The sequence below is a fragment of the Helianthus annuus genome, chromosome 15 (genome assembly GCF_002127325.2).
Source record: "Helianthus annuus cultivar XRQ/B chromosome 15, HanXRQr2.0-SUNRISE, whole genome shotgun sequence".
Classification (NCBI taxonomy): Eukaryota; Viridiplantae; Streptophyta; class Magnoliopsida; order Asterales; family Asteraceae; genus Helianthus; species Helianthus annuus.
This window is the reverse complement of record NC_035447.2, coordinates 107,973,180-107,985,298: the sequence shown is the minus strand read 5'-3', so window position 1 is coordinate 107,985,298 and position 12,119 is coordinate 107,973,180. Positions and strand designations below refer to the sequence as shown.

Genomic DNA, 12,119 nt, shown 5'->3' with positions numbered 1-12,119 from the left:
TCGTATCATCGTTCTGATCAAAAGCCCTAAAAAATCTGTTTGTAATTTGGAAAAAATGTTAACTTCGTTAAGTTTTTTTAACAGAGGACCATTGTAGGAAAAATAGGTGAAAGGTGGGATTGGTGGGGGGAATATTCTGAGGTGGGATTATTAATGGCCAATAAGGTTTAGGTGCGATTATTATAGGCCAATTCCCCTAATAATAATAATAATAATAATAATAATAATAATAATAATAATAATAATAATAATAATAATAATAATAATAATAATAATAATAATAATAACTAGGGTCGTAGTCATCCGCGCGTTACGCAGGAACGTGGTTGGAATTCAGAACGTATCACACGCCATGATAACTGATGAATAATTTCGTAAAATTAAACAAAATAATATCTAAATGTGTTATGCTACGATGAACAACTTCGTAAAATTAAACAAAATAATATCTAGATGTGTTATGCTATTTGTGTCGTATTTCGGCTTTAAAGATCAAAAAAATAAGAAAAGGTAAATAGTATAGTAAATAACAAAGATAAATAAAGGTAAACGAAAAAGAAAACGATAGGAACTTGGTCGGTTTTGGTGCACCCGTTGTAGCAAAGAAAAAGAAAAGTTCAAAAATACGTCAAAAAGAGTATCGGCGCGTGCATTAAAAAAACTATACTATAAAAATACCTTCGGCGTACTCGTTATAGCAAAGAAAAAGAATAATTAAAAAATATATCCAAAATGGTATTAACGTGTTTGTTAAAAAAACAAAATTAAAAGGAAAAAACTCAAAAAAAAAAAAAAGAAAGAAAGAAAAGAAAATAGGTGCAAGTTAGAAAAAAGCTCATGGCTCACATTAGCATGAGAAGTAACTTACGTGACCTAAAACGTAGACGACGTTGAATTTATACCAACTTAAAAAATATATACAAAATGGTATTAACGTGTTTGTTAAAAAACCAAAGTAAAAGGAAAAAAAACTAAAAAAAAAACAGAAAGAAAGAAAAGAAAATAGGTGCAAGTTAGCAAAAAGCTCATGGTTGACATTAGCATGAGCACACAAGTGACGTACGTGACCTAAAACGTAGACGACATGGAATTTATACCAACTTTTTTAAAGTTTAGGAGCTTTATAATAACTTTATTAAAGTTTAGAGGTAGAAAAGTAATTTAGTTAAAGTAAAATAAAAATAATATAACAATTAAACTACATGAGGTGCAAATGAAAATTTACACTAAATGACGAAATAGACTAAATTCCAAAAAAACTACTATTCATTTTTTCTTCTTTTATATTATGTATGATAAGACGACAAATCAACCTTTATGTTATGAAAGGTTGGTGAAAAGGCCATGATACCCTCACATGCAAAGCATATGAGGTAATTTAACTGAGTTTTTAGACGACATTAGTTGTAAAAGTTATAGAATGTAACAAAACATGAACATAAAGGTTGGGTTTGGCCGATTTCATAGTGAAAGCTATGAAGTGCAGTTTAGGTATAACATAAAGGTTGATTTGTGCAATTTTGTCTTATTTATATCTCTATTTTTTGTTGTGAATTTGTAATGTTAGGGGTTGTTTGTTTTAGCTCTTAATGAGCTTTTAATGGTTCAGACATCTTAATGGTTCAACGTTTAATGTTCAGACTGTTTGTTTCACGAGCAGATGTCTAAATGGTTCAGACATTTGCCTTTGAATGGTTAAGCATTATACTGAGTCTGACTGGTTAAGACCCCTTATCTGAATTGGTCAGACATTTTCCTCTGAATGGTTAAGCATTACACTGACTCTTAATAGTTCAGACCAATTACTGGTTCAGTACTTACCCATTCGGAAGTTGTCAAACAACCCCTTAGAGTATTACTATGTAAATAAATAAATAAAGTTTTGTTTTATTTTGTTGGTGTCGTGTTTGTGTCAACTCATAAGAACTCGTTTCTTGTTTGGTTTATGGGTCTGACATGAGTTTTTGAGTCAGGTGCGGATCTAGCCTATATTTGTGGGTTCCTAGGAACCCATTGGGTTTGAAAAAAATAGTGAGAACCTTGTAGGATTTTGAAAAAATTAGTGAGAATTTACCAAAAGGAACACGCTGGAAAAAATTGTTGGATCCGCCACTATTTTGAGTTCGTGTCGTGTTTGAGGACATGCCAATTTTCTGTGTTCATAGGTTCATCCTACCAATCAGCAAACGCGACCCATTTAACATCTCTATAGCCAACGGATCAATACTCCCATTATTCGATCCTAATATGAATCATGTTGCCTTAAAACACCTATTCGAACACACATTTAAGGCAAATTCTGATATTTGATTCCGCAAGACAAGATTTCTCTTTCTTATTCCATATGACAATAGAATACTTTACACCCAATATGGCATTTTTTGTAGTTCCAAAAGGTTTAGTGGCTCAATATTCCATCCTAATACGAGTCATGTCACCTTAATGCCCCTCTTCAGGCAATGATTTGGACCATGTTTAGTACTTATATTTGATACCGCAATACAAGATATTTTTCTTATTCCATCCAATAATAGAATGCTTCATACCCAAACAAGCATATAAATATAAACATGAGAATATATATTTGAAATCTTTATATTAGATTAGAAGAAAATAAGGAAGAACCTTACTTAACTATTTACATTTATGTTTTTTACTATTATAGAAAAAAGATAAGTGAACAGTTTAGAAAGTTAATAGAAAATAATCTTAATGATTAAATAATGCTACCTAGAAATAATACTATTTAGCATGATTGCTAGTATTGCTTTCTTCATGACTCTAAGGGACAATGATGATGGAGGGCTCGGTGACACCCGACCCATCCAGGAACATCACCCCAGTTCAGAAGTTTTTGTTTCATCGGATTTTGATGAGCCCACACCGATCATCAAGGAAGTGGGAAGCCATGATGATGAAGATGGTTATGTTGATATACATACACTGCACACACACAATATACATAGATATTATATATATATATATATATAGGGTGGGGTTCTAGAGTGAACACTAGTGTATTTGCGAACTGAGTGAACAAATCCTGGCCATTGATCTACACACGTGTATGGCCAGGATCTCATCATCAAATCTGTAAGACCCAGCTTATTTTACCAAATTTAATAACCTAAAAACCTTGCATTTAACGCCAAAATGACGACTTTACAAAAACTTTCATAGTTTAACCCAAAATTAACACAACCTTCGTGTATTGTTGTTACAAACCACATACAAGACAGTAACTACCATTAATTTACCTAGTTTCTAACACAAAGTTTGGATGCGGAAGCGTTCTTAAAATGTGTGTGTTCGGTTCGATTCATTTGCTTGATCTTCATCCTTTTTCTTGGTACCTGAGAACTAACATTTAAAACAAGCATTAGTACTAACACTCTTGGTAATTACGTATTCGAATCAGGTCCGAACACGGATTCGAGAAAATGATCAAAACAACTTTTGTCAAACAGGGCTCCACCGTAATTTACGGTGTCACCGTAAATTACGGTGGCTTCTGGTCATTTGGGATCTACCGTAACACAGTAGAGACTCACCGTAAATAATTTCAGGCCACCGTAAATTACGGTACTACCGTAATTTACGGTAGACTCTGCACATCTCTTCCTTGTTTAAAATGCAGTTTTCTTGCTGATTCGCTATGAGTCGAAACAACACAAATTCGCATAAATTGCTGCGCGGCTGGGCTAGTACTTCATACTTGTTTTGGTTTATAACATTACTCAACTATTCTTGAGCGGGCATGCTTACGAAATCAACTTACACCCTAGATTACAAGACATAATATTTGGTTGTTTATACTATTTTCATGCATCGGATATGCACCTTAGCTCCTATATTAAGAACAAGATTTCTTAATTTGGGTATGGTGTTCGTTACACGACATACTTATCATGTAATTCACGCATTGTGTAATAAGGTCATGCTTCATGCTTATTACCATAACTTGTTTGACCCGTTTGGGTGTTAAACTTACACACCATTTCGGATATGTAAGATTTCATGCATTTTCACTTGTTTTGACCCATTTACTTGTTTAAGGCACTAATCATATTCGTGACGTATTGGTAAATCTTGGTCGTCGTGTTTCAAAATTGACTACATAAAACTAACAATAAGGTATAATGTAACGAAACGATAAATTTCGTACCTTTATAGCGCGCCTTTTCCTCGTGATTTCCCCTCGGCTTGTCCGCTAGAGGAACCGGACTCTTTGCCTAGAAAATTCAGTTTTCACAACATGTTTAGAACTCTTTTCATGACCATAATCACATCATTATGGACCATTATCAAATCTGCGTTTTTATCCAAATTTTAACATTTAAGTCCTCACTTAGGCATTTCTACAAACACCTAGCGGGTCAGATTTTTCCACCTTCATAAACAAGTTCGTGACTTTAAGATTTGCCATCAAATTTCACTATAATAGCAATTTTGCATACAATTAGTATCAATATCACTGGAATTACTTCTTATAATGAAATTTATACTAGGATTACACTCAAAATCCTAATATTCATCATCAACATACAAAACCCATAACTTAACATTTATGGATTCATGGAATTTTCCTGAATTAGGGCATGATTTCACCTATAGTTGTCTAGGTTTTAACCCTAGACACTATTTCATCTTTAATCTAACTAATTACTATCATGCATCAAATAAATTTCAGATTTTGCTAGATTCATGAGAATTTCAAGTAGTGAATTCTCACAAAATTTTACATACCTCTAGACCCTCTCGCGATGAGGAACACGATTCTAAGCTCGGATTTTGTTTTGGTTAGGATTTGAGCCTTCAATTTGCAAGAAATGGTGATGTTAGGGTTTTGGATATGGGGGTCGCCCCTTTTCTCTGCTTCTGTCGACCAGACCACCAATTTTTGGTGTGTTTGGTTTTGATTTTGTTACTATTAGTAATAAGAGTTTCATTTTTGACAAGTTTAGTCCCTTGACTACCATTTTCTCTAGTTTCAAGTATTTTAACCATAATATGAGTTATTTCTAGACTAGAACTTAACTAGGTTAAGTTCTTAATTGGTAATTTCTTGTTTATTAATTCCTTGAACTTTATAATATACGGGTTTACGTTTTTGGGGTGTTACAAGTCCACCCCCCTTAAAAGGGGTTTCGTCCCCGAAACCGAATTACGTACCAAATAATGTAGGGTAGAGACGCCGCATCTCCTCTTCGGATTCCCAAGTAGTGTCTGACCCTTTTCTGTGGTCCCACTTAACCTTGACTTGATTTATCACTTTGTTCCTCAAGCTTTTCTCTTTACGATCTAAAATCACAATCGGTTTCACTGCATAGTTGAGACTGTTATCCACCTCGATATCATCGTAGTGGACATGAGTGGTCTCGTCGGCCAAACATTTCCGGAGATGTGATACGTGAAATGTGTTATGAATCCCACTCAATTCTTCGGGTAATTCAAGTCGATAAGCTACCTTACCAACTCGTTCAATGATTCTAAATGGCCCAATGAATCTCGGGCTCAACTTTCCCCTTTTTCGGAATCTAATAATACCCTTCCATGGGGAAACCTTTAGCATGACCATATCGCCAACTTGGAACTCGATTGGCCTATTTCTTTTGTCTGCGTATGCCTTTTGTCGGTCTTGAGCCGCCTTTAAATGTGTCCGAACTATGTCAATTTTCGCATTTGTAGCTCGGATTACATCAGTTGGTGCTAGCCCTCGCGGGCCCACCTCTCCCCAACATACCGGAGTCCGACACTTTCTGCCATATAATAGCTCATACGGGGCCATTTTAATGCTCGCGTGATAGCTATTATTATACGCGAATTCGACCAAGGGTAAATGGACATCCCAACTACCCCCAAAGTCAATAATGCAAGCCCGTAGCATATCACCCAATGTTTGTATTGTTCTTTCGCTCTGCCCATCCGTTTGTGGATGGTAAGCAGTGCTAAGGAACAATTTGGTTCCCATCTGTTCTTGGAATTCACGCCAGAATTTCGAGGTAAACCGAGTATCTCTGTCTGATACAATGGATATCGGTACCCCATGCCTTGCTATGATTTCATTGGTGTATACCTCCGACATTTTCTCAGATGTATAGGTTTCACGAATCGGAATAAAGTGGGCGCTTTTAGTTAACCTATCCACGACCACCCAAATAGCGTCAAAACCACGACTTGTTTTAGGTAGTTTAGTCAATAGGTCCATCGTGATTTGCTCCCATTTCCAAACCGGAATTTCTAACGGTTGGAGCTTACCATACGGCTTTTGGTGTTCCGCTTTGACTTGTAGGCATGTCAAGCATTTTTCCACATATTTCACAGTGTCTCGCTTCATTCCGGGCCACCAATAGTTTTGCTTCAAGTCATGATACATTTTGGTCGCCCCCGGGTGAATGGAATAACGGGATTTATGAGCTTCATCAAGGAGAAGCTTCTTAACACCACATGTGTTGGGGACCCAGATTCTATTAAAACGAGTTCTTAGGCCGTGACTGCCCACTTCAAGGTCTTTAACTTGACCAGTAATTCTTTCCTTTTTCCAGTTTTCCGCCTTTACAGCTTCATCTTGTGCTTCTCGAATTCGTTCTAGTAAACTTGAAGTCACAACCAGTTGCATTGATCGTACCCGTATCGGGGCATAATCTGTTTTGCGACTCAGCGCATCGGCAACTACATTGGCCTTACCGGGGTGGTAATGTATTTCGCAGTCATAGTCCTTGACGGTTTCTAACCACCGCCTTTGCCGCATGTTTAATTCCTTCTGGTCGAAGAAATATTTCAAGCTTTTATGGTCGGTAAAGATTGTAAACTTTACTCCGTACAAGTAATGTCTCCATATCTTTAAGGCAAACACCACCGCCGCCAATTCTAAGTCGTGAACCGGATATTTATTTTCATGAATCTTCAATTGCCTCGAGGCATAGGCGATAACCTTGCCTCGTTGCATTAACACGCATCCGAGCCCCAATTGAGAAGCGTCCGAGTAAACCACCATGTCTTCAGTCCCTTCCGGTAAGGTCAGTACCGGAGCGTGGGTCAACTTTTCCTTGAGTGTTTGGAAAGCTTCCTCTTGCTTAATGCCCCACACAAACTTTTCCTCCTTACGAGTTAATTTGGTCAAGGGTAAGGCAATTTTGGAGAAATCCTGTATGAATCTCCGATAATATCCCGCAAGCCCTAAAAAGCTTCGGATTTCCGAGGGATTTCTTGGAGGGCTCCATTTTGTCACAGCTTCTATCTTTGACGGATCTACTAGTACTCCATCAGCACTAATAAGATGCCCAAGAAACTGTACTTCCCGTAACCAGAAAGCACACTTCGTGAATTTTGCATACAGCTTCTCTCGTCTAAGTGTGTCTAATATCTCCCGCAAATGACACACGTGCTCGGCTTCACTCTTTGAATATACCAGAATGTCGTCGATAAATACAATTACCGACTTATCTAGCATGGGTTTGCAAACCCGGTTCATGAGGTCCATGAAAGCCGCGGGCGCATTGGTCAATCCGAAAGGCATTACGAGGAATTCATAATGCCCGTACCTCGTACGGAAAGCCGTTTTGGGTACGTCCTCCTCCTTGACTTTCAATTGGTGATAACCGGATCGGAGATCAATTTTGGAAAACCAACTTGCTCCTTGCAGTTGGTCGAATAAATCGTCGATTCTTGGAAGTGGGTATCGATTCTTCACCGTGAGTTTGTTTAACTCCCGGTAATCGATACACATGCGCATACTGCCATCTTTCTTTTTCACGAATAAGACTGGTGCGCCCCACGGAGACACACTCGGTCGGATAAATCCCTTGTCAAGAAATTCCTGAATTTGAGACATCAATTCTTGTAACTCCGACGGTGCAAGTCGGTATGGCGCCTTGGCCACGGGTTTCGCGCCCGGAATCAACTCGATTCCGAACTCTACCTCCCGTTCTGGCGGTATCCCCGGTAGTTCTTCCGGAAACACGTCTTCATAATCTCGCACGACTGGTACATCCCCAATTTTGAGGAGTTCCTTTTCCGTTTCGCTCGCATATACCATAAAGGCCTTGCATCCATGTTTCATGAGTTTGCGAGCTTCTAGCATTGAGCATATCACCGGGTTACCTCCCTTTTCTCCATATATTGTAACTTGCTTTACGCTAGGAGAAGTTAGTTTTATTTCCTTTCGGAAACAAACCACTTTTGCGTGGTAACGAGATAGCCAATCCATTCCCACTACCACTTGGAATTCTCCCATCGACATCGGGATCAAGTCTATTGCATATTCCTCGTCATCAATATTCATCGTGCAGTTTTTACATACATCACAGACAATAAAGCTTTTATTATTACCTATCTCTACCTCTAAAGGCATAGGCAATTTTGTTAGAACAAATGAGGGGCGTCGAATAAACCCATATGAAACAAAGGATTTATTCGCACCAGTATCAAATAACACACGTGCGGGAATTGAATTTATAGTGAATATACCTGAGACCACGTCAGGTTCGACCTTTGCTTCAGCAGCGGTCAATTGAAAGGATCTTGCTTTGGCTTTTGCGGCTTCACCTTTTGAATCTTGCCCTTCATTCTTTCCCGCCAATTCTGGGCACTCTGATCTTTTGTGACCCGTTCGGTAACAGTTATAACAAACGGTCACTTTTTCCGGGCATGATATAGCCATATGTCCCGTTTTTCGACATATAGGACATGGCTTATCCTTGAAGCGACATTCACCTTTGTGATTCTTGCCGCAGATTTTGCAACTTGGCGTACCGCTCTTTGCGTCTGATTTCTTTGATGTTTCATTCGTTCTTGCCTTCTTGGTAGGGCTTGGATTTATATCCTGTGCCCTTCGTTCACCCCGCTCTATACTCTTCTTCAACTCAATCTCCCTTTCCCGAGCAGCATTGACAATCTCGGTAAGGGTCTCATACTTTGAAGGGGTTATGAGCTCCCTATATTCAGCGCTCAGCATGTTATGGTAGTAATAGACTTTCTGTTCTTCGTTCGTGATCAGATCATCACAGAACTTCATTTTGTCCATAAACACCCCCGTGATCTTGTCTATGGATTCACCCTTGTGTCTGAGTTGCATGAACTCTTCCTTAATCTTGTTTATAACCGCTTTGGGGCTATGGTGTTTAAGAAACGGCGTCTTAAACTCCTCCCACGTCATGGCCTTAGCCGCTTCGTTTCCAATCTCTTTCTTCTTGTTATCCCACCAATCCTTCGCTTGACCTCTTAATTGACCCGTACCATAAGCTACGTAGTCATTTTCATCACAATGTGTTCTCTCGAACACTCCCTCGATATCGCCTATCCATCGCTGACACACGATTGGATCAACTTCCCCATTATAGATAGGCGGTTTACAAGCTATGAATTCCTTGTATGAACAAGGTTTTCGTTCCCCGGATTTTTCCTTTGCTAGATTTGAATTATCTTCCAGCTTCTTGATTCTTTCTTCTACCACTGATAAAACCGTATTTTGGATTTTATCAATGAAATTCGACAAGCTGTTTTCGATCGCCTTTCCAACTTCTTCGGCAATCACTATTCTCATCTGTTCGGTGACTCTTGGCACCGCATCTCCGTCACCTCCGCTTGCCATCTTTGATACTGAAATGTTTACATATATCGTTAAACATTTCATTTGTAATACATGTTTTACTTGTTTTGATTTGATCAAGTTCGCAACTTGACTCAATCATTCTTGTCTCATGCTTTTCTCGTGTTTGAGTGTGCTTACACACTCTTGATTCTATTATTCTTGTTTCATGCTTTTCTCGTGTTTGAGTGTGCTTACACACTCTTTTCCATGTATATTCGTTTGTGAATTATTTCTATACTTCTAAATTCTACTTAAGCAATAACTCTTACCGGATGTTGATCAAGCTTGAACCGAACACTTATTGGCAACCTTAAGCTCTGATTACCAACTTGTAAGACCCAGCTTATTTTACCAAATTTAATAACCTAAAAACCTTGCATTTAACGCCAAAATGACGACTTTACAAAAACTTTCATAGTTTAACCAAAAATTAACACAACCTTCGTGTATTGTTGTTACAAACCACATACAAGACAGTAACTACCATTAATTTACATAGTTTCTAACACAAAGTTTGGATGCGGAAGCGTTCTTAAAATGTGTGTGTTCGGTTCGATTCATTTGCTTGATCTTCATCCTTTTTCTTGGTACCTGAGAACTAACATTTAAAACAAGCATTAGTACTAACACTCTTGGTAATTACGTATTCGAATCAGGTCCGAACACGGATTCGAGAAAATGATCAAAACAACTTTTGTCAAACAGGGCTCCACCGTAATTTACGGTGTCACCGTAAATTACGGTGGCTTCTGGTCATTTGGGATCTACCGTAACACAGTAGAGACTCACCGTAAATAATTTCAGGCCACCGTAAATTACGGTACTACCGTAATTTACGGTAGACTCTGCACATCTCTTCCTTGTTTAAAATGCAGTTTTCTTGCTGATTCGCTATGAGTCGAAACAACACAAATTCGCATAAATTGCTGCGCGGCTGGGCTAGTACTTCATACTTGTTTTGGTTTATAACATTACTCAACTATTCTTGAGCGGGCATGCTTACGAAATCAACTTACACCCTAGATTACAAGACATAATATTTGGTTGTTTATACTATTTTCATGCATCGGATATGCACCTTAGCTCCTATATTAAGAACAAGATTTCTTAATTTGGGTATGGTGTTCGTTACACGACATACTTATCATGTAATTCACGCATTGTGTAATAAGGTCATGCTTCATGCTTATTACCATAACTTGTTTGACCCGTTTGGGTGTTAAACTTACACACCATTTCGGATATGTAAGATTTCATGCATTTTCACTTGTTTTGACCCATTTACTTGTTTAAGGCACTAATCATATTCGTGACGTATTGGTAAATCTTGGTCGTCGTGTTTCAAAATTGACTACATAAAACTAACAATAAGGTATAATGTAACGAAACGATAAATTTCGTACCTTTATAGCGCGCCTTTTCCTCGTGATTTCCCCTCGGCTTGTCCGCTAGAGGAACCGGACTCTTTGCCTAGAAAATTCAGTTTTCACAACATGTTTAGAACTCTTTTCATGACCATAATCACATCATTATGGACCATTATCAAATCTGCGTTTTTATCCAAATTTTAACATTTAAGTCCTCACTTAGGCATTTCTACAAACACCTAGCGGGTCAGATTTTTCCACCTTCATAAACAAGTTCGTGACTTTAAGATTTGCCATCAAATTTCACTATAATAGCAATTTTGCATACAATTAGTATCAATATCACTGGAATTACTTCTTATAATGAAATTTATACTAGGATTACACTCAAAATCCTAATATTCATCATCAACATACAAAACCCATAACTTAACATTTATGGATTCATGGAATTTTCCTGAATTAGGGCATGATTTCACCTATAGTTGTCTAGGTTTTAACCCTAGACACTATTTCATCTTTAATCTAACTAATTACTATCATGCATCAAATAAATTTCAGATTTTGCTAGATTCATGAGAATTTCAAGTAGTGAATTCTCACAAAATTTTACATACCTCTAGACCCTCTCGCGATGAGGAACACGATTCTAAGCTCGGATTTTGTTTTGGTTAGGATTTGAGCCTTCAATTTGCAAGAAATGGTGATGTTAGGGTTTTGGATATGGGGGTCGCCCCTTTTCTCTGCTTCTGTCGACCAGACCACCAATTTTTGGTGTGTTTGGTTTTGATTTTGTTACTATTAGTAATAAGAGTTTCATTTTTGACAAGTTTAGTCCCTTGACTACCATTTTCTCTAGTTTCAAGTATTTTAACCATAATATGAGTTATTTCTAGACTAGAACTTAACTAGGTTAAGTTCTTAATTGGTAATTTCTTGTTTATTAATTCCTTGAACTTTATAATATACGGGTTTACGTTTTTGGGGTGTTACAAGTCCACCCCCCTTAAAAGGGGTTTCGTCCCCGAAACCGAATTACGTACCAAATAATGTAGGGTAGAGACGCCGCATCTCCTCTTCGGATTCCCAAGTAGTGTCTGACCCTTTTCTGTGGTCCCACTTAACCTTGACTTGATTTATCACTTTGTTCCTCAAGCTTT

General features: G+C 37.8%; 2 long non-coding RNA genes across 2 annotated transcripts; both read right to left on the bottom strand.

Moving 5' to 3' along the window:
* Positions 1-3,154: 3,154 nt before the first annotated feature.
* On the bottom strand, positions 3,155-4,881 carry LOC110910030. Its single transcript, XR_002575775.2, has 3 exons — positions 4,747-4,881; positions 4,166-4,232; positions 3,155-3,360 (listed from the first exon to the last, which is right to left on the bottom strand). It is a non-coding gene; the product is annotated as an uncharacterized LOC110910030 (long non-coding RNA).
* Positions 4,882-10,024: 5,143 nt separating this feature from the next.
* LOC110910031 lies at positions 10,025-11,711 on the bottom strand. The gene is made up of 3 exons (XR_002575776.2): positions 11,577-11,711; positions 10,996-11,062; positions 10,025-10,190 (listed from the first exon to the last, which is right to left on the bottom strand). It is a non-coding gene; the product is annotated as an uncharacterized LOC110910031 (long non-coding RNA).
* Positions 11,712-12,119: the final 408 nt, after the last annotated feature.